Source organism: Amyelois transitella, chromosome 19 (assembly GCF_032362555.1).
Source record: "Amyelois transitella isolate CPQ chromosome 19, ilAmyTran1.1, whole genome shotgun sequence".
NCBI classification, from domain to species: domain Eukaryota; kingdom Metazoa; phylum Arthropoda; class Insecta; order Lepidoptera; family Pyralidae; genus Amyelois; species Amyelois transitella.
Window position 1 is genome coordinate 9,759,082 of NC_083522.1, and position 26,715 is coordinate 9,785,796.

Genomic DNA, 26,715 nt, shown 5'->3' on the forward strand with positions numbered 1-26,715 from the left:
TAAAGAGTCATAAAATTTGCCAGTGGGTTTTTTACCCGGGAAACTCCGGTGTCACAGACAAGCGTACTACCGCTGCGCCACAGAGGCCGTCAACCTAGTAGTAGTAGTGTACCTCTAGATGGCTTCTCTCAGTATTTTACAACTCAAGACTGTTTATTAAGACCAGAGTTCCCCAAACTGTTTTGTGTCGTAGACCCGTTGCCATGTTTTTCCGTGTTGGGTAGACCCCCTACTTACCTCATATTGATTTCCTGTATCCTACAATTTACATAATTTTATAATAATGTATTTACTTCATAGGTACTTTTATAAATAATGTATATACGTTTTAATATTATAAGATAGTATGATGTAGGTAAATTCATAGTTACTATCAGTATACATATGTGTTGAGATCCACTATAGTGGACCATTTCATTTCATGGACCCCCAAATTTTGTTTCGATGACGTAAACCCCTTGCAAGTTGTCATAGACCCCTAGGGGTCGATATAAACCACATTGGGAATCACTGATTTAGACTAACACCAAAACAACATTTCGTGGGCATTGCAATCAAGTCGTTAGGGAGAGATGCTGATATCTCCGGGCTGTTATTTGCGAGTCCCTGAATAATTCATAATGTTGTATTATATAACTCGCCCTCTTAGCACGCGATCCAAAAAAATAACTTCACGCACTCGACTTTAGGGGGTTGTGCAAAAAGTTACGAATCATCAATTCATTCATGTTCTGTTAATGTTGATGACAAATATAATTCATATTCAATTCAATTTCAAAATTTAAGTGCCGTGTGATTACCGGCACTAATAGAAAAATGAATAGGACCACTCTATCTTTTTCCCATGGATGTCGTAAAAGGCGACGAAGGGATAGGCTTACAAACTTGGGATTTTTTTTAGGCGATGGACTAGCAATCTTTCAATATTTGTATCTCAATTCCATTATAAAGCCATACACCTACTTGGCCTTTCAGTTTTTTCGAGACTGTTGGCTTTGTGTAACCCGCAATGAATATAGACGTGACTATATGTATGCATGTATGTATATTTATAAAGATTGGTTACCATTATTTCAGGTTAACCTTTGTTTACCGCAGGACATATAGACGTGATTATATGTAGGTATGTATACGTATGTATTTCAGTACGTAATGAAATTAGTCCCAAACCATCAGGTGCGGTCTACCGAGGTACTAGTGCCGACGTCTCCTGGACCTGAGATCTGCCACAGCTGCTCCACATCTGCTAGAGCCAGGTGGTGGGAGCCGTGCTATACCTGTCTCGGCGACAGGAGCCGTTATAGCCTGTCCCGTACGAGAGTCCCGTAGGAATTGGCTCGTGTTAGTATATTATCAATGTATCCTTTATTTTTTTAACAAGTTAATATTTCAAAAATGACTGAACCAATTTTGTTGCTCCACTAGCTTATTTTTAACAAGTTAATATTTCAAAAATGACTGAACCGATTTTGTTGCTTCACTAGCTTAAACTTTCTAAAGACAGACCCTACATATCTTTGAAGTCCGCGTGGAATAGTTATTTTGGGCATCATTGAAGCCCTCAAGGATTAATAATTTTCCCCGTTTTTTTCTCGTTTTCCATTATTTCTTCGCTCCTAATAGTTGCAGCGTGATGTTATATAGCCTAAAGCTTTCCTCAATAAATGGTATATTCAACACAAAAATAATTTTTCAATTTGAAACAGTAGTTCGTAAGATTAGCGCGTTAACAAGCAAACAAACTCTTTAGCTTTATAATATTAGTATAGATGTATTTTTGCCCCAAGTTGGTTGGCGTTAAAACCAATCAAAAGGTATAAATTTTCCCGTATTTATTCATTCTAACTTTTTATGTAAGTACTTTATTCCAATCTTCTCCAGTTTTAACCGTTTATACAAATGTGATCTTAACAGAAAAAAAAAATTATCCACAACAAAACAATAACTGTTAAGTGGAGCTTGAAATTCGTCTTCGTGCGCGTGCGCAGCTCCCAGCATCTGTCGCGAAACCTGACACGCTTCTTGCCGTATGCATTATATATCCGAAAAAAAATAATAAACGCACACCAAAATACACCTTATTCACTTTTAAAAGGGAGCTGTTTAATCTATTCAATTTTTATCTATGTATATTAAGTTTTATTACTGGTGATATAAAGTTGTAATTTGTATGTATAAGATGGAGTTTGGACAAGTCATCTGCTCGAAGACATGTGTAAGTTTCGCTAAGGCGCCAGATGGCGTGGCTATCGATTTTGAGACATAGGTTTTGTTTGCACATTGCAATGTGTAGCGGTTTATCTGATGTAACTAAAAAAAATAATATAGATTTGGTAGCCGTTTGTAAACTCCATAATTTGAGAAGCGGAAGGCACTCGATTATGTTTATGTTATTGCAAACTGATCAGTTTATAGGTAACCCGTAGTTAGGAGTCCGTATTGAAATGGTTGGAACGGATATTTTTCTTAAGCACACGGATTACTTTAATGCCGTGTGGTTCCCAGCACCAATAGAAAAAAGAATGAGACCACTCCATTTCGCTCCCATGGATGTCGTAAAAGGCGACTAAGGGATAGGCTTATAAACTTGGGATTGTTCTTTTAGGCGATGGGTTAGCAACCTGTCACTTTATTAAATCTCAATTCAATACATATATTCACGTCTATATCCCATGCGGGGTAGTCTGAGCCAACAGTTTTGAAGCCTAATGATAGAATTGAGCATTTAAATAGTGACAGGTTGCTAGCCCATCGCCTAAAAAGAAGAAACCCAAATTTATAAGCCTATCCCTTAGTCGCCTTTTGCGATATCCATGGGAAAGTGTGGTACTATACAAACGTATGTATGAATGTAGTTGCTACTTTATCTGGCTTCAAAAAAATTACTCTCATCAACTTAATTCCTTAATTACATGCCTTTTTTTATTAAGGAAAAGCCGATTGTAATTCAAGTTTACATATATTCTTACCCAAATTTTCTACTTTGTCAAGTTGGGAATTCCTCGGTTACAGGATACTCCACCAAACGATTCAATCACGACATTGGTCATCGAACCTTTACGCATGTCTAGAATTCTTTACGCACGTACATACTATAATGAGACCTTAATGAAATTAGCTAAGCGAGGTAACCTCGCCCACGCTATTTTTACTTGGCAATTTCCTTAAAAACCCGTTGTTACCTCTCCCTTTTGTATGTCTGCCCCGAAATAACTTTCAGCGGTGATGTAAGGTATAGGTGTTATTCAATTTTAAAATAAGTAGTTACAATTTTTAATTAAGTCAAAAAAAATATCTTAAAAATGTCGTAAAGATAAAAAATATATTTTAATTTTTTTACTCGTTGATGTCTCTTGCAGTAAATTTTTTTAAATCTCATCCTACTTGAATTATAAATGCGAACATTTGTAACAATGTGCGGATCTGTGTGTGTTTGGCTTTTACGCAAAAACTACTGAACGGATTTTCATGAAACGCTTAAATTAAACATTGGAATACCTTACAAGTTAGAATTTATAGATATTTAACGCTAACGAAGTGGTGGATAACAGCTATTTAAACCTATAAATAGGTTATATTATATTATATTTGGCCGATTAAAAGTAAAAATGAAGGAGGAATCTTAAGAGAAGCTAATAAATAAACTTGGGATTCTTCGTGTCACTATTTGAATCTTAATTCCATCATCAAGCAATAAGCTGCTCGTTCAAGACAAGCTATGTCTACCCCGCAAGGCATGAAGACGTGTGTAATACACACACGCTGCCGCTTATGATTTGGAATAAAAGTTCATTGGCTGTGAGGTGTAAGAATTGCGTAGGAGAAGTCTACTTTTGTCTGTGTGTGTGGTTATAGTGAGGGTCACGGCACAGCGAAATGTCGGAGGTCACGGATTAAACTAGGGGTAACATCAAGCTTTACTCATTTTTGTTTATTTTGCCGTGCGGTTCCCGGCGCCAATACAAAAAAGAATAGAACCACTCCATCTCTTTCCCATGGATGTCGTTAAAGGCGACTAAGGGATAGGCTTTTAAACTTGGGATTCTTCTTTTAGGCGATGGGCCAGCAATTTGAATCTCAATTCTATCATTAAGCCAAATAGCTGAACGTGGCCATTCGGTCTTTGCAAAACTGTTGGCTCTGTCTACCCCGCAAGGGATATAGACGTGACCATATGTATGTATGTATGTTCAAAAAAAAATTGACGCAAATTTTTTGGAAATATACTGAAAAATTGTGATTATAATGTTTGTAAATTCTTTAGGGAATCGCCCTTGGGAACTTTTCAACGCCCTTCTTTTTATTATACCTACACATATTTTTCTGGTAACCATGACTTCTTTTTTCAAAAGTATTGTTGAAAATTATTTTTCCTAATAATAAAAAAAATATTTCAACAAACAAACATACATGCCAACCAACTCGCAACCTATTAAGTTCAATGACAAATAAACTGAAAGACATTATTTTCATTTTCCGCTTTCGCGACATTTTAACTGAAAGGGAACCGTGCGGTCATGTCGTGACACCTGACATTATCAAACTAAGTGCCTTTGCCAAATGACAATTAATTATTTCATTCAATAACGTTAAAATAGACTCCCTAAATAATCGCACTAGTTGTATAATGAACAATACATACACGTCTAAACCCCTTGCTGGGTAGACAGAGCTAACAGTCTTGTGAACTCTGAAAGGCCACGTTCAGCTGTATGGCTTTATGATAAATTTGAGATTGAAAGAGTGAGAGGTTGTTAGCCCATCGCTTACAAGAAGAATCCCAAGATTTTTAAATCCCTTTGTCGCCTTTGACGACATCCATGATAAGGATATGGAGAGGTTCTATTCAAAAGTGCCGGACACCACACGGCATAATGCACAATATTTAATAAATTTTTTAGGTCATATAAATTTTATGACCTACAAAAGTAACTACAAAAGTTTGTAAGTCTATTCCTTAGTCGCCTTTTACGACATCCATGGAAAAGAAATGGAGTGGTCCTATTCTTTTTTGTATTGGTGCCGTGTGGTTCCCGGTAAACAAAAAAGTAATTCATTGATTATACATATACATATGTATAGTAATAATTGCATTAATGACTTTCGCTTTCATATTAATTTACATTAATCCATCACAACAAGCCTGATATATGCAATTGCATGATCCATTCAGTTATGCGGTTAGGGTTGACTTGAAATAATTTCTTTTGAGCCGGTTGCCTGCCTGAAAGCCTTGTCTTCGTTATTGTAGATCGTCTTCTACGACATTAAATCTCTACTTTTTTATATAAATTTGTTATGCTACAAAACTAATTACACATAGTTTATTATATGTATGGAGTTAGTCCTGGTTTTTATACGAAGCTACTGGCGTCTAATCTTTTCAAATAAAGTTTCTTTTATAACTATGTACTATTTTCTTGTAACTGTGTAAATTTCTATGTAATAAAGATATTACAAACAAACAAAATATTTTTAGAAGTTTAGGCGTTACAGTCCAAAAGACGGACGGCAGCCCTAGATTATGCAGTGCATAGTTTTACAGTGAGGCGCCATGGCGAACGCGGGAAAGGAGAGGGGGGGGGGGGGAGGATGCGTCGAGACGTCGTCTGCGCATCCCGGCGAAAGCTCGCTTTGATCTTTGACAAAGACTCGAGTTAGAGGCGGCAATTTTTTTAATTTTACATACATACGTATGGTCACGTCTATATCCCTTGCGGGGTAGACAGAGCCAACCGTCTTGAAAAGACTGAATGGCCACGTTCAGCTATTTGGCTTAATAATATAATTAAGATTCAAATAGTGACAGGTTGTTAGCCCATCGCCTAAAAAAAGAATCCCAAGTTTGTAAGCCTATCCCTTAGCCGCCTTTTACGACATCCATGGGAAAGAGATGGAGTGGTCCTATTCTTTTTTGTATTGGTGTCGGGAACCACACGGCACGGTTTTTTAAACCTTCCTTTTAACTAATTACTATTATTCTAAAGTAGGTATAGGTGTCCTAGTTGTGTCCTGGAGAGGAGTTCAGGGTCTACCTGTGATGGACAATTTATTAATTTAGAACTTATTTTAAACATATGCACATTTATTTATTTGCCAACTAAGTGTAGGTATTTTAGCAATGGAGCTTATAACTTAGCCATCTTTTACAGGCATAGCAAATAAGCGGCGCCCAATGTACATAGATATGTCAATTTGAGATCACGACACAAAACAATTACAAAATTCTATTTGTTCAGTAGTTCTTGAAGTTCGAAACTCTGTGCAAAGTCTGTGGGGGGCTGTCTCAAGGTTTATTTGCAAATGCGCTCTGAAAGCTGACAGTCGGCGTATTGCGAAAAGCGACTGCGTTCAGATGCAACGCTTCTTAATCGCACGCCTCCAAAAATATAGCAGTTTGATTCCTGTAACACTGTGTCCGAAGGTTTGTTTAGAAAACGCGCCAAGCTATACATACGTACATTATAATATTACCCGGCAGGTTAAAGAGAGATTCTCTATCTCTAATCTATCTAATCTAGAGAGAGCCATTGATCAATGAAAACTTTATTTCTCAGTCTAGTTAACTACTTTTATTAATCTTTTGATGCAAATTTATCGATTTTGGTAACCGTATACATATCTATAGACACGTGAAACTAATCAAAACTTTAGAAAAGGTATAAATCATAAAAGCATAAAATCACGCCGTTTCCCTGTAGGCAGAGACCACGTCTTTCCACTTTCCACGATCCATGTGTAGAGTACATACTCATAACTTAAAAAATAATAATTCAAAAAAGCAGTGAAAACAAATCATGGAAAATATGATCACAATAAAGTGACAAGTGTGTTATCTCGCTACCGATCTCAACAATCGTAAAACAATCAGCTTTCCAACAGATATAAAAACAAATGACATTTTAATTCCTTTCGTAATAAAAGCGAGACTTTTCCTGCATTTTTCGAAGGGAGTTCGCGAAATTAAATACTTTTTAACCGTGGGAGTGATGTTATCTGCTGGCATAAATGACAGTTGTACAAAACGCATGATGATAAATTTATTTAGCAAAAGTAAAGTGCGTGCGTTTTGTTAATGGAAAATATTTTTAGTGGGTTTTTGTTTTATCATAATTTCGTTGCCGGGGGGAGGTCAATAAATTTGGATCGAAGTGCAAAAGTCTTGTAGTAATATGCGTAGTTTTTCAATAAGAGCGGTTCTAACATATTGTAACGAAAATTATTTGTAGGTCACAATGACAATAAAATAATTGCTTTTCTTCCCGAGTTGATTGTAAAAGTAAATCAAAAGAAAGTCTAAAACTTGGGATTATTCTTGTAGGCGATTGGCTAGCAACCAGTCACTATTTGATCTTAATACTATCATTAAGCAGTACAGGCGAACGTGACCTATCAGTGGTTTCAATACTGTTGACTCTGTCTAGCCCGCAATGGATATAAACGTGACTATTGTATGTATGATTTCCACGCAAATTTTGTCTTATGCCCTTTGATAATCAAGTGAGAGTATTCTTAAATATTTCAAGAAGATTGGTGTATGAGTTCTGTAAATCACTTCTGAAGCCAATAAATCTGGTCGGTCCATTACATTGACAGCGACACATGTATTACTGTCTGTCTGTCTGTTCAGACGTCCAAGATCGCTTTTTGGCGAATCTTACAGACAAAAGCTTCTGGCGGTGGTTGAACGGGTGAGGTGCCCGATTAACCGCAACATACATACATATGGTCACGTCTATATCCCTTGCGGGGTAGACAGAGCCAACAGTCCTGAAAAGACTGAATGGCCACGTTCAGCTATTTGGCTTGATGATAGAATTGAATTAACCGCGAGGTCGCACAGATTAAAATCATGGCATGTATCAATGAATCTTTTCTGAACTATGTAGGAGTATATTATACCTTCTACCTCTCTAACATATAACTTAACAATACCTTACATTATAACATACATTCATACAGTCACGTCTACATCCCTTACGGGGTAGACAGAGCCAACAGTCCTGTAAGGACCGAATGGCCACGCTCAGCCTCGGCTTAATGATAGAATTGAGATTCAAATAGTGACAGGTTGCCAGCCCATCGCCTAAAAAAGAATCCCAAGTTTGTAATCCTATCCCTTAGTCGCCTTTTACGACATCCATGGGAAAGAGATTGAGTGGTCCTATTCTTTTGTTTATTAGTGCCGGGAACCACACGGCACATTATAACCTTATACTTTACGAGGTGACAATTAGCGGTTGCCACCTCGAAGTTATATGCCGCTGAGTTGTAGGCCTTTTTATGCACACAAGTGCATGTCTCAGACTTATAGTTTACACTGGCTGTGCCCGCGACTCCGTCCGCGTGGAATAGTCATTTTGGGCATCATTGAAGCCCTCAAGGGTGAATAAGTTTCCCCGTTTTTCTTTCACATTTTCCATTATTTCTTCGCTCCTTATAATTGCAGCGTGATGTTATATAGCCTAAAGCCTTCCTCGATAAATGGTCTATTCAACACAAAAATAATTTTTCAATTCAAACCAGTAGTTCCTGAGATTAGCGCGTTCAAACAAAAAAACTCTTCAGCTTTATAATATTAGTATAGATGTAATGTATGCTCTATAGTTTTATATGTATGTTTATTTTACGTATGTTCATTAAAAACTAGTGTGTGCTACAGTTGCAGACGAACAAATAAATGATGATTGGTTCTGTCTACCCCGCACGGGATATAGCCGCGATTATACGAATGCAATCCCGTATCTTTGCACTGTACCCCCCGTAAGGCATGCAGACGTGTGCAATTCTCACATTTTGTGCGACGTCTAGACGCAGTTCAGAAATATATTGGATGAATTTAGACGATATATTTAGAGTCGCGGTAAATTTAGTCGTTGCTAAGTTGGTGCGGCCTTACAGGGCCTTGCTGGTTGGTGGCTGACTAGCTGTTGCGAACTGGTTCGCTTACTTTAGAAATGATTACCTACGTCTTTGCACCATAAGTGCCGTGTGGTTCCCGGCACCATTAGAAAAAAGAATAGGACCACTCCATCTGTTTCCCATGGATGTCGTAAAAAGCGACTAAGGGATAGGCTTACAAACTTTTTTAGGCGATGGGCTAGCAACCTGTCACTATTTGAATCTCAATTCTATCACTAAGCCAAACAGCTGAGCGTTGCCATTCAGTCTTTTCATGGCTGTTGGCTCTGTCTACCCCGCAAGGGATATAGACGTGACCATATGTATGTATATATGTATGTTTATTTAGACATTAAACTGAACGCGGCCTTTAAGTCTTGTGACTATTGGCTCTGTCTACCCAGCACGGGAAATAAAACGTAGATAGGTACTTACCATGTGCCTATTTGACAAGATTACCAATAGTTTGAAAGTTTGGGCTTTGTATTACAAAAAAGGAAGGATATAATCTAACCAATATCCTTATGAAAGCGTAAGAAGTTAATTCAAGATCCTGGCTCCAAAACTGAGGGTTGCGTCACCAGGCCTGACCATAAACCCTCCTCTTTATGTCTGCGAAGCCTATAGAGCGGTCGTGAACTTGCTGGCGCTTGAGCGTAGGGATGGGAAAACTTATATCGATGAAATCGTTATCTTAATATTGTGCTGTGGTAGTCCCGCTGAGGATTTAGAGAAATATAGAATTGTCACGTTATAACGTTGGTTTTGATAAGAATATTTTTATTTTTTAAATGTAATTTGGATATAATGTAGACATACAGAAGTAACATTGTTTATAGAACACTATTTTGGTGATTTCCACAAAAGGGAAGTTGTTATTACGACAAGAATTCAAAGGAATAACAAAATAAATTAATAATAATCATAAATTTACTCCTTAACGGGTAGATGGAGCTAATACTAAAAAATCTCGGAGAACACGTATTAGCTAGATGGTACAGGGACTATTGGAATTGAGCTAAACAAAAATAGGGACAGATTATTACTCCGTCGCCTAAAAGAAAGTTTATCGAGTCTTCATTTAAAATTTATCGACAACGTCCCTTCTCTAATCCGCAAAAAAACGCTGCCTAGACGTTTCCAGGGTAATTTATAAGGGATGAGATGTACAACGAGCTATAACAGAATTCAAGGGATGCCTGCCAAATATCAGTCGCGACGTAATCCTATTATGGAGCAAGTCTGGCAGGGCATTGACCTGATGTCATGGTCACAATGTGATATATTAATTCTTTTCACTTCCGAAATTCTAATTCCAGGCACTAATAGAATAGGGCCATTTCATTTCTTACCCATGGATGGCGTAAAAGGCGAATAAGGGATAGGCCTACAAACTTGGGATTCTTCTTTAGGCTAGCAACCTGTTACTATTTGAATCTCAAACGGGGAAAATTATTCATCCTTGAAGGCTTCAATGATGCCCAAAATAACTATTCCACGCGGGTGAAGTCGTGGGCACAGCTTAAATTAATATACAGAATTAGATATAGACCATAATATAAAGGTGATTGTCAGTGTTGGTGGGCGTTTTCACCTCGCTGATATGGTCAGGACAGATTCGCTACGATTATTTATTGCCAGTGCCAATCATAACAGCTATATTTTAATATACCTACACACATACATACATACATGTGCCGTGTGGTTCCCGGCACCAATACAAAAAAAATAGGACCACTTCATCTCTTTCCCATGGATGTCGTAAAATGCGAGTAAGGGATAGGCTTACAAACTTGGGATTCTTTTCAAGCCGATGGGCTAGCAACCTGTCACTATTTTAATCTCAATTCTATCATTAAGCCAAATAGCTGAACGTGGCCATTCAGTCTTTTCAAGACTGTTGGCTCTGTCTACCCTGCAAGGGATATAGACGTGACGTGACGTGATGATATTGAGTATGTACCAAGTGTTGGGAACCACAAGGCACGTTTTGTAATTATACGTACGAATCACACAAATACAAAACAAAAAAGCATATTACAAGACCCCTGCAAAAATATACTAAAATAAGTTATTTCGTTTACGCTCCCCTTCCAAAATACTACTAAATACATTTAACCTCATTTTGAACAATTGCAATCAGCATAATTTATTTTTTTTACCGTATTTATGGCAACACTGAGGTACAGGCGCAAACACAGGTGCCCTGTGAGTTAAGGAACGCTTGGCAATTCCCGTTTTTATGCATTCACTCGGACAGATGTGTAACTGTTTGTGCCATTTGAAAGCGATTGGGATATTTGCGATTTGGGTCACTTTCCGAATTAAATAAACTGTTTCTTTATAGCTTTCCGACAATAAAATTAAAATATTATGTTCATTTTGCCAAACTTTTTAAGCAAAAAATGTTTTAAATATGTTTCCCTAACTCCGTTTACTTACATAAAATCTTTATTTTACTTTTCATATATACATAAATCACGCCTCTTTCCCGAGGGGTAGGCAGAGGCATCTTCCCACTTGCCACTATCCCTGCATACTTCTTTCGCTTTATAGTTTTCAATTTTATTTTGACTGCGGGCTTTTTTATTGAAAACCGCATAGAAAATGTCTTTAATTATTTCCTCACTAGTGTAGACTACTCTTACATCATCACTAACGTTATCTTAGCAAGCAGCAATCAAAGAAAAATTATGAACAAAAATAAAATTATGGCGAACTGTTACCGTCATAATTTTGAGAATTAAAAAAAAAAACCTATATCCAATTACGTTTATTGTATTTCCCAGAACACTTTATTAAAAATGTCTTCAATTAATTACTCTCCCACCATAACCAAATAACCATTAAGCATTTTAACACCGCGGCCGGCACTTCAAAGGGTTATTAAACCAGAAAAAAACTACGAATTAGTGAGTGCTAATCCTAAGACGCATTAATTACGTATCCTTAAGAAAGTGTTTAAAAATAATCACCCTCTGTTATAAGGCATAAATATACAGTAAACAGCAGTCGGTTTATTTATTGATGTGACAGACGGGCGGACAAAAAGAGCCGCAAAAAATATGGGCGCCCAGACCGCGGCGGGTGCGGGCGGAGTCGGGGCCGCCAACAGGGCTTGCTAGTTTCTTTCTTAGGTGAGTAAATCATAAAAAAAAAGTTACTTGAACCAAAAAGTTAGGTTTACGTTATTTTTTTTTTTTTGCTATATACTCTCTAACTTCACAAACATAGGTATTGCATGCTTAAAATTTATGTAATACAATAAAATGTTAATGTCTTACGAAAAGTAAGAAAGATATATTATAGTTTTATTAAAAAAAAAAAGAAAATGCAATTGTTCTACATAAACCCTGTAGATACTTTTAAATATATTAACATGAAAAATTAATATAAAAAGAAGCAGACTGCAACAAACGCCATGTTTTATGTGACTGTTATACTAATATTTTCTTAACAAACTATCTCTAACAGACAATGAACTGCTTTGTAGAACCGTCTTAATAAAGAAAAAAAAAAAGAAAAAAGTATCCACGTAGAACACATGCGCCATATTTAAATTTCGAATCGGATGCGAAAAAAAATCAGGCGCAATGTGGCAGTAGCACGCGCCCCTACCATATGCCTTGACGGAAAAAATATTTTTTTTCTTTGCTCATCAAACACCCAGCAGATAAGTGACTGAAAAAATGAAACATAAGCATAATATTAGGAGACGCTGATAAAAACTTGAGGCAAAAAGCGCAGCGCTCATTTTGAGGTTAAATAGAGTATGGTATTAGCCAGGGTTGCCATATTTAACGTAGTATTGTTTTTACATACATACTTACCAAAATATTATTTATATTTTATTTCACAATTGTTTTTTTTAGTAGAAAATCTTTTTTGAACCTCAAGATTGTAATTATGTTAAATGAAATTGAATATTGTAAAATAAATAAATTACTTTTTCAGCAGTCCATCATTTTTACTTCTATTTTTGGGTAAAAATTTGAAATTATGCAAATATAACATCAAGATCGTGGCAAATAAAAAGATTTAGTTTCTGCCTCCTATTCCAAAAAAGACGTATGTACCTATTATATAATCAACGACAATTCTTAAAGCTATTCATTGTGAAAATAAATATGGTAATTATTTCTTTTAAACATTAAATGGCCAATATCTGTTAATAAATAGGAAAAAAATTTACAATTTAAATTTTTTCATGCAGTCAGCAAAGCAAATAGATGTTGGAATATGTGATGAAAATATATATATTTTTTTAAATTCGCGATTGGTAGCCCTACTGCGTGCGCTGCGTATGCGCAGGACATCTGTCGCGATGAACTTTGTTCATCACTCGTTGCGCAGCTATTCGCATAGACAACCAAATTATTTTATAATACATATTTTAAACTGTTTCTAAACGTGTTTTAATAGTGCATTACTATAAGTGTCTAATAGAGCAATTATTTATCAGGGGGCTTTGTAAAAAAATATATTTTGTAAAAGTATATCATTGGGTTTCATTAGGTAGTTATTGTTCGCTGTGAGTTAAGATATCACTATTTTTTATTTTCGGAGAAATCTCCAAGAGATATGACCAATTTCGTAGGTAATCTAATCTAAAAAATCTTTGCAGTAACACAGGTTCTAATCCCGGCCAGGGCAAGATGAGAAATGATTGATTTCTGATTGGCCTGGGACTTGGATGTTCATCTACCTACATATATAAGTATTTATTTTATAAAACATAGTATCGTTGAGTTAGTACCTCGTAACACAAGTTTCGAACTTACTTCGACGTTTAGGTACTCAAACTGTGTAATCTGTCCCGTATATACCTATTTATATATTTTACCTTAAAATATTTGATCTTAACATTTAAGTGCTTTCGATGCCAAAATAAAGCCTTAAAAGCGCGCGTGTACCGTCCAAATTATCAACGATATAGTATTTTTCAATAACGCAATAAGACAACAAACTTTTTCGGGCAACTTTGCTCTACTTACCTGAATGGGCCTTAATTGGCAGCGGCCACTTTGAAAGCTCAAAAAAAGCTTAAAAACTAAGTTTAAATGTAATTTTGCATGTCGGGCATTCTTAATTTGAACTTCATGCAACTCATTTGCTTGTAACCAATGTATTAGATATATGAAAGGAAAATATATTAAAATTTTCGGGCATTAAAAAATCAGGACAATTCTTTATTGATGAATAGGTTTATGAATTGGAAATTTTTGATAGGTTGATCTGGTGAAAGATCAGGCCGTCAAAAGATTGACAAATGTGGATGAAGTTAAAAAGATTGCTCGTGTCTTTTGTAAGGCGACTATGAAAGCTGTGAACGTTTGCATAAAAAGTAGTAAATTTTATCAACTCTCGTCTAGAAGTGAAGAAAAAACATAGTGTGTGCTGTGCTAGCTGTTTCCTCTTTCACGTCTATGTCCCTTGCGGGGTAGAAAGAGTCAACAGTCTTGAAAAGACTGAATGGCCACATTCAGCTATTTGGCTTAATGATAGAATTTAAATTCAAATAGTGACAGGTTGCTAGCCCATCGCCTAAAAAAGGAATCCCAAGTTTGTAAGCCTATCCCTTAGTCTTATCCTTCCTCTTTCGTAATAAATCGAAGGTAAAGCCTGCCTATTATTTGGGGATTCTATTGGCCAATGGGGAAACGTTGGATGCAAGTTGTCTTCAACAAAGCATGGTGGAAATCCTTGGGAGAGGCCTATGTTCAGCAGTGAACGTCCTACATACATACATACATATCACGTCTTAATCCCTTACGGGGCTTGAAAACACTGGAAGGCCACGTTCAGCTGCATGGCTTAACGATGGAATTGAAATCACAATCAAATAGTGACTGGTTGCTATATTAGCTAATCCTTTAGCCTTTTACGACATCCATAGGTAAGATATAGAGTGGTGGAAACCACACGACGTCCTACGGCTCATACCTATGTATATCTTATATATAAAATGTCTTGTGTCACAATGTTCATTTCAGTACTCCTTCGAAACGGCTTGACCGATTCTCATGAAATTTTGTAATTATATTGAGTAGGTGTGAGAATCGGCCAACATCTATTTTCTAACACCTTAGAGATAAGGGTTGTCACAAAAATGTTAAGCATTTTTTTAACTAGAAATTACTTAAAAATTATTTATATGGCAAAACAACGTTTGCCGGGACAGCTAGTACATATATAATATCTGATAGTTTTCCATCGGCTATTTAAGCTTCGATAAAGCTTCTCTCTTGGCTTATCAGGCTGTACCGGATGCGCACGCGACGGCAGGTGGTCGGAAAAAGCCTCCCTCATTTGAATAAGATTTTTTTCCGAGCTGGGACACGAGCCAAGCAGCTTTTTGTGCTTTCAATGAGTTTTATTAGCCGCAATCGATTTGGTTTTTTTACGTGTATCTGTTTGGTAGGAGAGTGCAACAGCTGTCTTGTGTGGATTAAACTTAGTTATTAGACGGCCTCTGTGGCGCAGCGGTAGTACGCTTGTCTGTGACACCGAAGGTCCCGGGTTCGAATCCCGGTCAGGGCATGATGAGAAAAGATCTTTTTCTGATTGGCCTGGGTCTTGGATAGTAAAATATAGTATTGTTGAGTTAGTATTTTTTAAACACAAGTCTCGAACTTACATCGAGGCTAACTCAATCTGTCTAATTTGTCCCGTAGGTATATATTTATTTATCTCAGTAAGGTAAAGCAACTAGCTTTAAGACGAGCCTCCGTCCGGCAAGAGTTTAACATTTTATGTTAATTTCTTGTCTATTTTTCTTGTGGAAGTTTTGGGAGATACTCTTGAAGACATAGTGACATCAATAGATGTATCAAAGCCATGGTTATTTATTTTATTTTTAATTATTTTTTTATTCATTTTTAATTAATTAATTTTAATTAATTTTGTTTTACATTAAATTAAAGAAAAATGTCATTTATTTCAGACTATTTTTGTCCGTAACTTTTCTACATTTTTTAATAAGTATTATATACAACATATATATATTTCTTGTGTATATTGTATCTGTATTAAGCCGACACATGTTAAATTGAAGTTAAAAACAATTCTAGCCACTTGCAATGAAGTTTATCTAAACAATATATCTAGCAGATGACTCAATCATTGTCACAGACAGCTAAAAGCTCCGCCGCGGTAGTAAAGCCCATCAAAGCTTTTATGAATGGACTATATTTAGCTTTCTCGGAAGCTAGGCTGACCGTCATAACACTTTACTTTTTTGTAGAAGTTAAATGTAAATGTATCTATAAATTTTTAAGGTTAAAAGGTAATAATTAGTGCATCATAATTCTGTATACCGTGGTCCTACATACTTTTTGCTTCTTGATTTTAATTCACTTCTTAAAAATAACAATAAAAAATAAGATTAGGTACTTTTGGTAATTTGCTGACACGAAATAAGTTTACTGGCTATGAGATCCTACCTACCTACTTAAAAATATTTTACATCACAAAAGGAGAAGAATAGTTCTGCCGTCCTCAAGCTAAAACCATAGCCGTACGTTACAAATCGTTTCCAAAAATATGTAAAATTTTATGCAGTGAGTTCGTATCTTCTAAAAAAATATAAAATAAAATAAAAAAGTATGTATTTAGAAACTTATCATAGCTTAAGACAGACGAACTTGACAATTAAATCAGTGAAAAATACAATTAACTTTATGCGGAGACACGTAAAATATTCCCGTTATCTAATAGGAAAAAAGTGCATGGTGAATGTAGACAGTAGGGCCCGGGTCGCGGCCGTGACGCAATCCAAGACGCCACAATGTAGCCACGCCATAAAATAAATCTATAAAACGCTACCTGGTACCGGACCCGTTCCCACGCTTAGACAAAAAACTAATATCATTTTCACACCTTCGCGGAAAGGCGTAGAGATTTTATTACGAATGTAAAATATTAATGGGTGTATAAAGTAAACTTTCTTTCAAGTTAACTTTTGGGTACGTGTGCCATAGCGGCATCTAGCGGAGTTTGCGTGAAGTTTTTTAGAGCGCCATCTGTGATGCAACAGTGATACTTACTAAATAAAAGCAACCCGGAAGGTTTTTGACACTGCTAAGTGTTTAAGTTTTCATACGGTAGATGTCGCTAGGTTTTGAGGCAAAGTACCAAAATTACCGGTACATACTTAAAATAATTGACGTAACTTACCTGTATAACTCCTTGTATTAAAGTATGTTGTTGTTAGCATTGCATTCCAGTTGATTAGTTTTGTTTTATCAAATAATCAAAATTGAAGCGATAAAACCAAATGAAATACACATCTGCGCTGCAGTAGAAACAAATGTTTACTGAATCAAAACTAATTTTTGTTAAATAGAAAACCCTGTCTAAGTATAAAGGTTTTACTTTAAAATTATAGAAATTTTACTGTGAGTGAAATCAAATTGAGTTTCACTTTGGCAGACCACAAAATACAGTACCTAACCACTTAGTAGGTACCTACCTCTAACGATGTTTAGATAGATATATCACATAGTTGGTAATTTAGTAGGTGGGTATATCAAGCAATTATAAGAAAATATCCTCCATGTTGAAGGTAACGCCTTAAAAGTACTGCATAAAAAGTAAAACTTAATATAGAAATAAAATGCGGATCATCTTGGGGTGAAGTAAAACGCACTTTTTATTTTTCTATTTTTTTTTACCGCCCAGTAAAACACATTCTGAACAAAACAGAAAAGAGGTTGCGTAGGTGTTTCTTATTATTTTAACCACTTATCAAAACACTTGATTTACCTACCTCCCTAGTTAGTTATTCTATTTCGCATTTGCTGATGTACCTACTTAAGTCTTGTAATTTCATACATACATATAATTACGTCTATATCCTTTGCGGGGTAAACAGAGCCAACAGTCGTCAATAATACTGAAAGGCCATATTCAGCTACATGACGCAATGATGGAATAGAAATTGAAATAGTGACAGTAGGTTGCTAGCCCATCGCTTAAAAGAAGAATCTCAAATTTATGAGCTTATCCCTTAGTCGCCTTTTACGACATTCATAAGTTTTCCTATTCTAAAGTGCCAAACGTACCTACATGTACCAAATTAATAAATTGAATAATTAGGTAAACTAAATAATAACCACTTTTAACATTAATGTCTCAACAACAACAATTAACGTTGTTTAACGCTATTTATAGTCTCTTAAAGTCTAATAACATACATTTCCACTCAAAGAAAACTATAAGGACTTGTATAATAATCATTTAGCCGTGTTTCACATCCCCTAGCCAATAAATCTGCGGGATTTCTAATAAACAAGTCCGCGGCGCCATCTGTTGACGACGTGCACTCATTACTTACAGCGATAAATCATAGAGGGCGCTAAAAGTTACGCGATATATCTGCCGAGTTAGGGAAAGTCGGGGAAAAGATGGTGTTTATGAGTTCTGCAGAAAGCAGGTGTTACGTTATGCGATATGATATGATTATTGTAAGTGCTTTCTTTTACTGAACACCTTTTCTTAGTGAGCGTAACATTTATATTGTAAGTTCAGCTTGAAAGGTAAAGTAATAAAAGAAAAATGTATAAACAATTTTCGTTCAATTAATTCATGTTAATGAGGTTATGAGAGAGAAATACTTGTTTCCATTATTTTTTATTAATACTAATATTAGTGCCGTGTGGTTCCCGGCACCAATACAAAAAAGAATAGGACTACTCCATCTCTTTACCATGTCGTAAAAGACGTCGTAAAAGACGACTAAGGGGGTGGAAAATAAACTTGGCTTTCTTCTTGCCTGGCTGGCCGGGAACCACACAGTACTAAATCATATACATATGTATTATAGGCTCCTTTTTTCCTGGAAATTACATACCTACCACAGAAGCAAATCCGGGCAACATTTAGTTACTCAAAAACGCCTAGAACAATATCAATATCCCACCTTGCAGCCCGTCAAAAACCCGACGTTTGACGGCCTCTGTGGCGCAGCGGTAGCACGCTTGTCTGTGACATCGGAGGTCGCGGGTTCGAATCCCGGCCAGAGCATGATGAAAAAAGAACTTTTTCTAATTGCCCTGGGTCTTGGATGTTTATATATATAAGTATTTATTATAAAATATAGTATCATTGAGTTAGTATCTCGTAACACAAGTCTCGAACTTACTTCGAGGCTAACTCAATCAGTGTAATTTGTCCAAAAAAAATAAAATAAATAAAAAATAAAGACGTGGGACTACATAATGGGTCCCACAGCCCATTTCCCAACCACACGCGGCGCCACAAATGTGGAGATTGTACATGTCTTCAGTTTACGCCATTTTCATGCTAATACGCGTTTAATTAACGTAACTCGAAGATAAATTTTAATGAAACTCTTGAGAAGATTTATGTACTGTTTTGTTTATGGTTTAACGTACGTAGATCATGTTTGCCAAAGCCATAAGTTAAAACCACAGTTTAGAACTTTGTTTTTATTGGTGCCGTGTGGTTCCCGGCACAATATACAAATGTATAGCACAATTGGCGGACTTAATGCTAGAAGCGTTATCTACCAGTCAACCATTGGGTCTGACAGAGAACTTTGTGTTGTTATATGTTTGTTATGTATGTATAAGTATGTGTGTGTGTGCCGTGTGGTTCCCGGCACCAATAGGAAAAATAGTAGGACCACTCCATCTCATTCCCATGGCAGTCGTAAAAGGCGACTAAGGGATAGGCTAATAAATAATCATCTGCGAAAATATGCGTGAATATGTTAACTTTCTCAATCTATGAATCTTAGTTCAGTCTTCTTTTGAACATAGGCTCTGTCTACCCCGTAATGAATAAAGACTTGACTTGTGCGTATGTAAATGTATCATCCCCTCATGCAATAATCAGACATCCATAAAGGTTACCACCGCAAAGGTGTCATATAAACTCCAAGGAAGTCATAACACGAAGGTTATTAAAATAATTGCATGTTTGGTTCACCCACGTTTCCCCACCTAAAGTTGGTAGAGCGCCATCTGTTTTATAACTACGGAACTAACGTACCGTTAAGTTATTAAAAATAATCGAGTTTTCCTTTTATAACCCCCTCCTAAAAGGATGGTTACGGTAAAGTTAACACTGCATGGTGTTGGCATAAATAAAGTCTTCTTTCGTTTCAATATAAAAAAAATATACAACATTTTATATTATTTTTTGAGAACAACAATATTGTATATAACAATAATTTATATACAATATTAAACAGTAAAAATATATACTAATAAATAAAAAATAAAAATTAAAAGCTATGCCATCAGTAATATAATAACCATCTCTCTCTCTCTCACACACACACACACACACACACACACACACACACACACACACACACACACACACTACTAGGTGGGTCCCAGTTTTGTGTAGTTTTAGAAACTAAGGCTTGGAAATAAAGATTTTTTCAATTTTTCAATTTTCAATAAACTTTGCATACCTACCAATAGTATAAATGCGAAATTTGTCCACGGAACCACACGGCACCAACACGGGCATAATAAAAACGGGAAGTTTCTTTCAGCGCGGGTGAAGTTGACAGCAAAAGCTAGTGAGTATAATATATCCCATTGGATAGATATCACTTCTGGAATTTTCTGTAATTAATTTCGAAAATTTTGCAATTCTCAAATCAGGGTACCACCCCAAAGTTTGTCCACTTAAAATTTGTAAGACGGAGGTGTATTTAATTTAATCGCTTTCTCTAATTAAGAGCAGTCGTTAAGGTCCCCATAACAATTCCCGGGTTCGAATCCAAGGAGCTTTAATCGGACAACTTTTGAATGCCTTTTTTCGTTGATGACGCCGATTTTGCACGAAAACGTTGAGATAATTAAAATTTTTATTGGATAAGTTATTTAATTCTGTTGAGTTGGTGAATATTTTTATGGTAAGTTAGTTAGTTAAATTTATATCTCAAGAATTTTGTCTTTAATCATGTGCAGAAAAAGTGAGGAATATTTATGTGAAACATTGGCCAACAACATACTTATTTTTTATTTTAAATTTTAAAAGTAAAATTCGTCCGCGTGTCTGTGCTGACGATGCTATATTTTATAATAAATACTTATATTTATGGATTAACATCCAAGACCCAGGCCAATCAGAGAAAGTTATAATAATTTATTTATTAATTCTTTATTGTAACATTTACAATAAGTAAAGTACAATAGGCGGACCAATATCTAACAGTCTATTATTGAAAACCTTTGTGTGGGTTTATATATGACTATACGAGTATATACTTAGTAAACATTAATATAATGTAACTTTCTGTAACATGATTATTGTAATAGTCGAACATTTATTTATTTATTAGGGAAACAAACAGTTTCATGGACGTTTATTAATATTATCTTATACTATTGTGCATAAACCAATAAAGTTTCGTCTGTTTACTAACACATAGTATGGAAAAAACAAGAAAATTACATTATTAAATAAATATAAAGTTTTCCCATCGTAAAACTTGAAACAACTTCAGAAAAAAATAAATCCACAAAAGAGTTGTTTCTCGTTAGGAATTCCCTGAAAGAATTTTTTAGCGGGAAAGTGATATAAAATTCCCGCCACGAACGTCGGAAGGCAGGAAGTCGCCGACCATAGACTAGCTTTAACTCATTTACCATCGTCTGCTGCTTTAGGGATGGGAAATGGTTATATCGATAGTTTTATGTTTAGTAAACACTAAATAATAGGTACTTGTTGGTTTTCTAAAGTATAATTTCTAAAGCTTCTGCTAATTTACTATCTATGCTAATTGATAAGAATAATCTGAAAGTTTTTTAAAATTCCCTAAAATTTTGTGTTTCATGTCTTAAATGTAAAATCAAATATTGAAATCACTTTGCTCTAAAGCGTACCTATCTCATTGAGCAACAATTAATGATAGCGTGGAGTATAAGTATAGTGTATACAGTTCTCTTCATCATCATCATAGCAGCTGTAGGACGTCTAGGTACTGTTGAACATACGCCGTTGATATGGATGCGTTATTTTTAATATGATTCTGGAGTCCTTTTAAGACCAAAATACAGCGGTAGATAATAGTCAGGTCAACATCCAATAGCCATAATATAACATTAAAATCTATCGATATAATTTCGATGCATCGATGATTCCCAACCCTAAAACTCACAGAATAAGATCAAAACGCGGCAACTCATTTAACTTGGACATCGCTAGGGAGCGCCTGAGATTGTCGAGAGAAATATTTCAATTTCGCAGCCTTATTTCAGTGGTGGTAGACAGTCATGCACCTAGGGTATTAAATAAGAACGTATATATACTTAATCTGACTGAACTATTCAGTTTTGATTCGGAAAAGTACAATTTATGTGCAAGTGCCGTGTGGTGCCCAGCATCAATAAAAAAAGAATAGGACCGCTCCATCTCGTTCCCATGGATGTCTATATCCCTTGCAGGGTAGACAGAGTCAACAGTCCTGAAAAGACTGAAAGGCTACGTTTAGCTGTCTGGTTTAATGATGGAATTGAGATTCAAATAGTGACAGGTTGCTAGATCATCGCCTACACGGAAAATTTCTAGTCTATTAACCTTTCCCTTAGTCGCCTTTAACGACGTCCATGGGAAGATATGGAGTGGTTCCAGTCTGAAGTGCCGAAAACTACACGGCAACGACACTCAAAAATACGGCTAGGTTAAAACCTAAAGTCGATGAACAAAAATTATTACAAAGGGGAGGAAAGTTATTATATTAAAATAAATATAATTATTACAAAGCCGCATCCAATTTCCAAAATTTATATAGCATGAAAGGCGGGTTATTAAAATTTCGGCGAGTTGGATTCGAACTCGCGACCCGTGAAATAGTCCACCGCACCCCGCCAATTAGCGATTAATGTAGTGGAAATACTTTCTTCTTACCAATCGGCGCGTTCTTTGATTTTGAGTGGAGTGCGCGGGTCCATTGTCACACGAACGCAAAAATTATAGGTAATAAAATAAAAAGGTAATTAAATAGTTTTCTTTTTTTTACATGATTCAACACCAAGTCATCTGCTTTGATTTTTTACAAACGCAAATAACATTACATTCTTTATTTTTATATTTTCGATAGCTAATTTTGATACATGATGATAATTGGGATTCTACTTTTAGGCGATGGGCTAGCAACCTGTCACTATTTGAATCTCAATTCTATCATTAAGCCTAACAGCTGACCGTGGCCTATGATTATTATGGAAAGGTGTTTTTTTCGAGACCGTTGGCTTTTTAGTTCGCTGTGAACTAAGACCTCGTGAATACTATTATTTACAAAATTGTGAATATCTCAAAAACTACATAACCGATTTTGTTGCCTTGAAAATTAAAAATTCTATTGATAGATCCTACAAACCTTTTAAATTTCATGAAAATCGGACCAGTGGTTCGAAAGTTAATATTAAATTGATTAAAATTTGATTGGTAGATATATTTTTTCTTACCAATAGGAAAAAGAATAGAACCACTCCATCTCTTTCCCATGGATGTCGTAAAAGGCGACCAAGGGATAGGCTTACAAACTTAGGATTATTTTTTAGGCGATGGGCTAGCAACCTTTCACTATAGCTGAACGTGGCCATTCAGTCTTTTCAAAACTGTTTGCTCTGTCTACTCCGCAAGGGATATAGACGTGACTATATGTGTGTATATATTTACATATATTCTACAAACGATATTTATGATTTGACGTTGCACAATGGAAATAGTTTAAGCAATCTTGTAGCTCTTGAAATCACGCGCTCTCTCGAAATACGACGGGAATAAAGAGTTGAATTCGCTGTGAATGCTCATCGTAAAGTCTGTTCAATGGCATTTATCCCCTTCTTTTGACGACCTTTACGGTATTATTATATAAAGCACTTGATTGTGATAGGTTTACATGAAATGATACCTATAATTTTAAGTTATAGTTATTATAATAACGCAAATAACGGATTCTATAAGTTATATATCAAGTCTACGGGGTAAACAGAGCTAATTGTTTCTAATATACTGAAAGGCTACGTTAATAATGAAATTGGAATATAGTCAGTGTAAGCATGTAGGTACTTGTTGTACTCATTTATTCATATAATCACGTCTATATCCCTTGCAGGGTAGACAGTGTCAGCAGTCTTTAAAGACAGGACAGACTGACAGACAGGTCATGTTCAGCTGATAATAGTGGCAGGTTGCTAGCCTGTCGCCTAAAGGAAGAATCCCAAGTTAATAAGCCTATCCCTTAGTCGCCTTTTACGACATCCATGGGAAAGAGATGGAGTTGTCCTATTCTTTTTCCTATTGGTGCCGGGAACCACACGGCACTCACACATACTTATACATACGTATAACAACACAAAGTTCCTTGTCAGACCACTCCAATGGTTGACTGGTAGATAACGCTTCTAGCATTAAGTCCGCCAATTGTGCTATAGTACATATGTATTATGTGCAATGAAGTTTAAGTAAATTTAACAAATAAAGAAACAACTCACCGCGTTATACGATCGAAAAACAATATTTTGACACGGAGTTTAAAGGGGCAAGAGAAGTAGCCGTTCTAACAACCGTAAGCTGTTTGTGTAGGCACATACCTTTGTAAAAATGCGCAATTTCACAACGACCCTAGCCAATTCCTATTTTTTTTTCTACTGTTATTTTTTAAAAAGCACAAACAAGCCCCTTCGACAGACGTACAAAAAGGAGTGCATCACTTGCAGGGCTATGATTTATGTGATTCGGGATTAAAAGTGTAAGTCTGGGTTTGTTGGGGCGAGATAAAGGTAAGAACATAGTGGGTTAAACAGCGGAGAGCATAGCGGGCGTAGAATATGACACACATACATACATATAATCACGTCTATGTCCCTTGCGGGGTTGACAGAGCTGACAGTATTGAAAAAACTGATAGGCCACGTTCAGCTGTTTGGCTTAATGATAGAATTGAGATTCAAATAGTGACGGGTTGCTAGCCAATCGCTTAAAATATTCTCAAGTTTATAAGCCAATACCTTTGACGCCTTTTAAGTAAAAAAATATAACATAACCACACCCTAAACTGAGAAGCGGATAAAGTACAGCGAGGTGCGTGTTAATACTGTTGTATTTAAATATATCGCTGGCTTAATTACGCTGTCTGCTAGAAAAATGTACAGTGGAAAATGTACAACAGTTGGAAATTGAGCAATAAATCCAGGAGATTAATATGTGAATATTGTCCTGAAATAAACCGTTGGAGATGTTGAAAATATATTTTTAAGGATCTTTTTCACTTGTTTAAGTATTTAATTCTGTTTGACCACATAAAGGGCACAAATTTTAGGTTATGTTACAAAATAATCGGTAAAAAAGTTGTGTGCAAGAGGTTTAATTCAGTTCAGGCAGTCAGACGATTAAAAGTATAGGCTTTGAGTATTTTCGAGACAACTGCCCTGACTATCCCGTAAAAGGGATAAAAAAATATATGAATATATATGTACGGTGTGAAATTGAGTGACCGGATAAGGAACAGTGATAAGGGAATGTTGTAATGTGAAAGAAGATGTAGTTACAAAAAGAAAAGAGTAGGTTAAGAATATAGTTTGGTCATGTGGATGAATGAAAGCAGATTGACTAAGCAGATATACAAGGAGAGTGTGGAGGGAACGGTCGGAGTGGGAAGACCTAGACGAACGTATCTTGATCAAATTAAGGACGTCCTGGTAAAGGGTCAGGTCAAAGGTACCCGAAACATCATTTCATCACATTTTTGTATTATGTTAAAATAAATTCGTATAGCACATGTTTGTATTAAAATATGATGATAGATGTATAAATCTGACACTGACGTTTTGGAAGCGACAGCAAACTTAGTTTTAAGTAGTTTATTTGTCGTCAACCACTGTTGTGAAGCCAAAAGATATGGCAATTTATAAGTGATTATGAAGTATCCCATAATAATGAACAAAAAATTTTAATTTGAATTTTTTTCATTTGAATTTTTTGAATATAAATTTTTTGAATTTGAATATCTTGAATTATGTTTATTTGGTTTCTTTTGGTCACATTTACCGAGAACTGTTAAAAGCGCTGACCAGATCATTAACATTTTACACTCCTGCGCTGATTGGACGTCATTGCAAGATTTACAGCTAAAACCGGTCAAGTGTGAGCTTAGCCCGTTGTGAGGCTTTGATGTAGAGGAACTTTGGTTTATTTGTTTTAGCTGTCAAATAATGCCGTGTTATTCCCGGCAAAAATAGAAAAAAGAATATTCTATTCTATCCTGAAAATTAGGACCACTCCATCATGTCACTCCCATGGATGTCGTAAAAGGCGACTAAGGGATATGCTATTAAACTTGGGCTTCTTTTAGGCGATGGGCTAGCAACCTGTCACTATTTGAATCTCAATTCTATCACTAAGCCAAACAGCTGAACGTGGCCTATCAGTATTTTCAAGACTGTTGGCTCTCTCTGCCGCGCAAGGGATATAGACGTGACCATATGTATTTATGTAGATTAATAAAATTCTGTTTCTCTATTCACAACGTGGTATATAATATGTCTTCGTCAGGTTTTCATTATTCTGTCCACGCGCACTCCATTTGTTCGCTCATCCCTGATCCGAAGGGAGCGGGGAGAGTGTTTTAATTTGACCGATGTTGATGCTACTGTTGTTTATTAGGTGTTTGTCATGTTAACTTTTTAATTTATAGAATATGTTCTTGCAATATTATTGTGGTGGCATATTATTAAGGATGTTTAACTTTATAGGTACTGCGTTCAGAATTCAATTATTTTTTCATTGTTATCAACATTTCAACATCACTACGTACTAACGTTCGTA

The 26,715-nt window shown here is 35.9% G+C and overlaps 1 protein-coding gene across 2 annotated transcripts in view; it reads right to left on the reverse strand.

Moving 5' to 3' along the window:
- Positions 1–26,715, reverse strand: part of LOC106139154 (protein prickle) — a 348,600-nt gene that overhangs the window by 62,269 nt on the left and 259,616 nt on the right. The gene's annotated exons all lie outside the window — the stretch shown is intronic.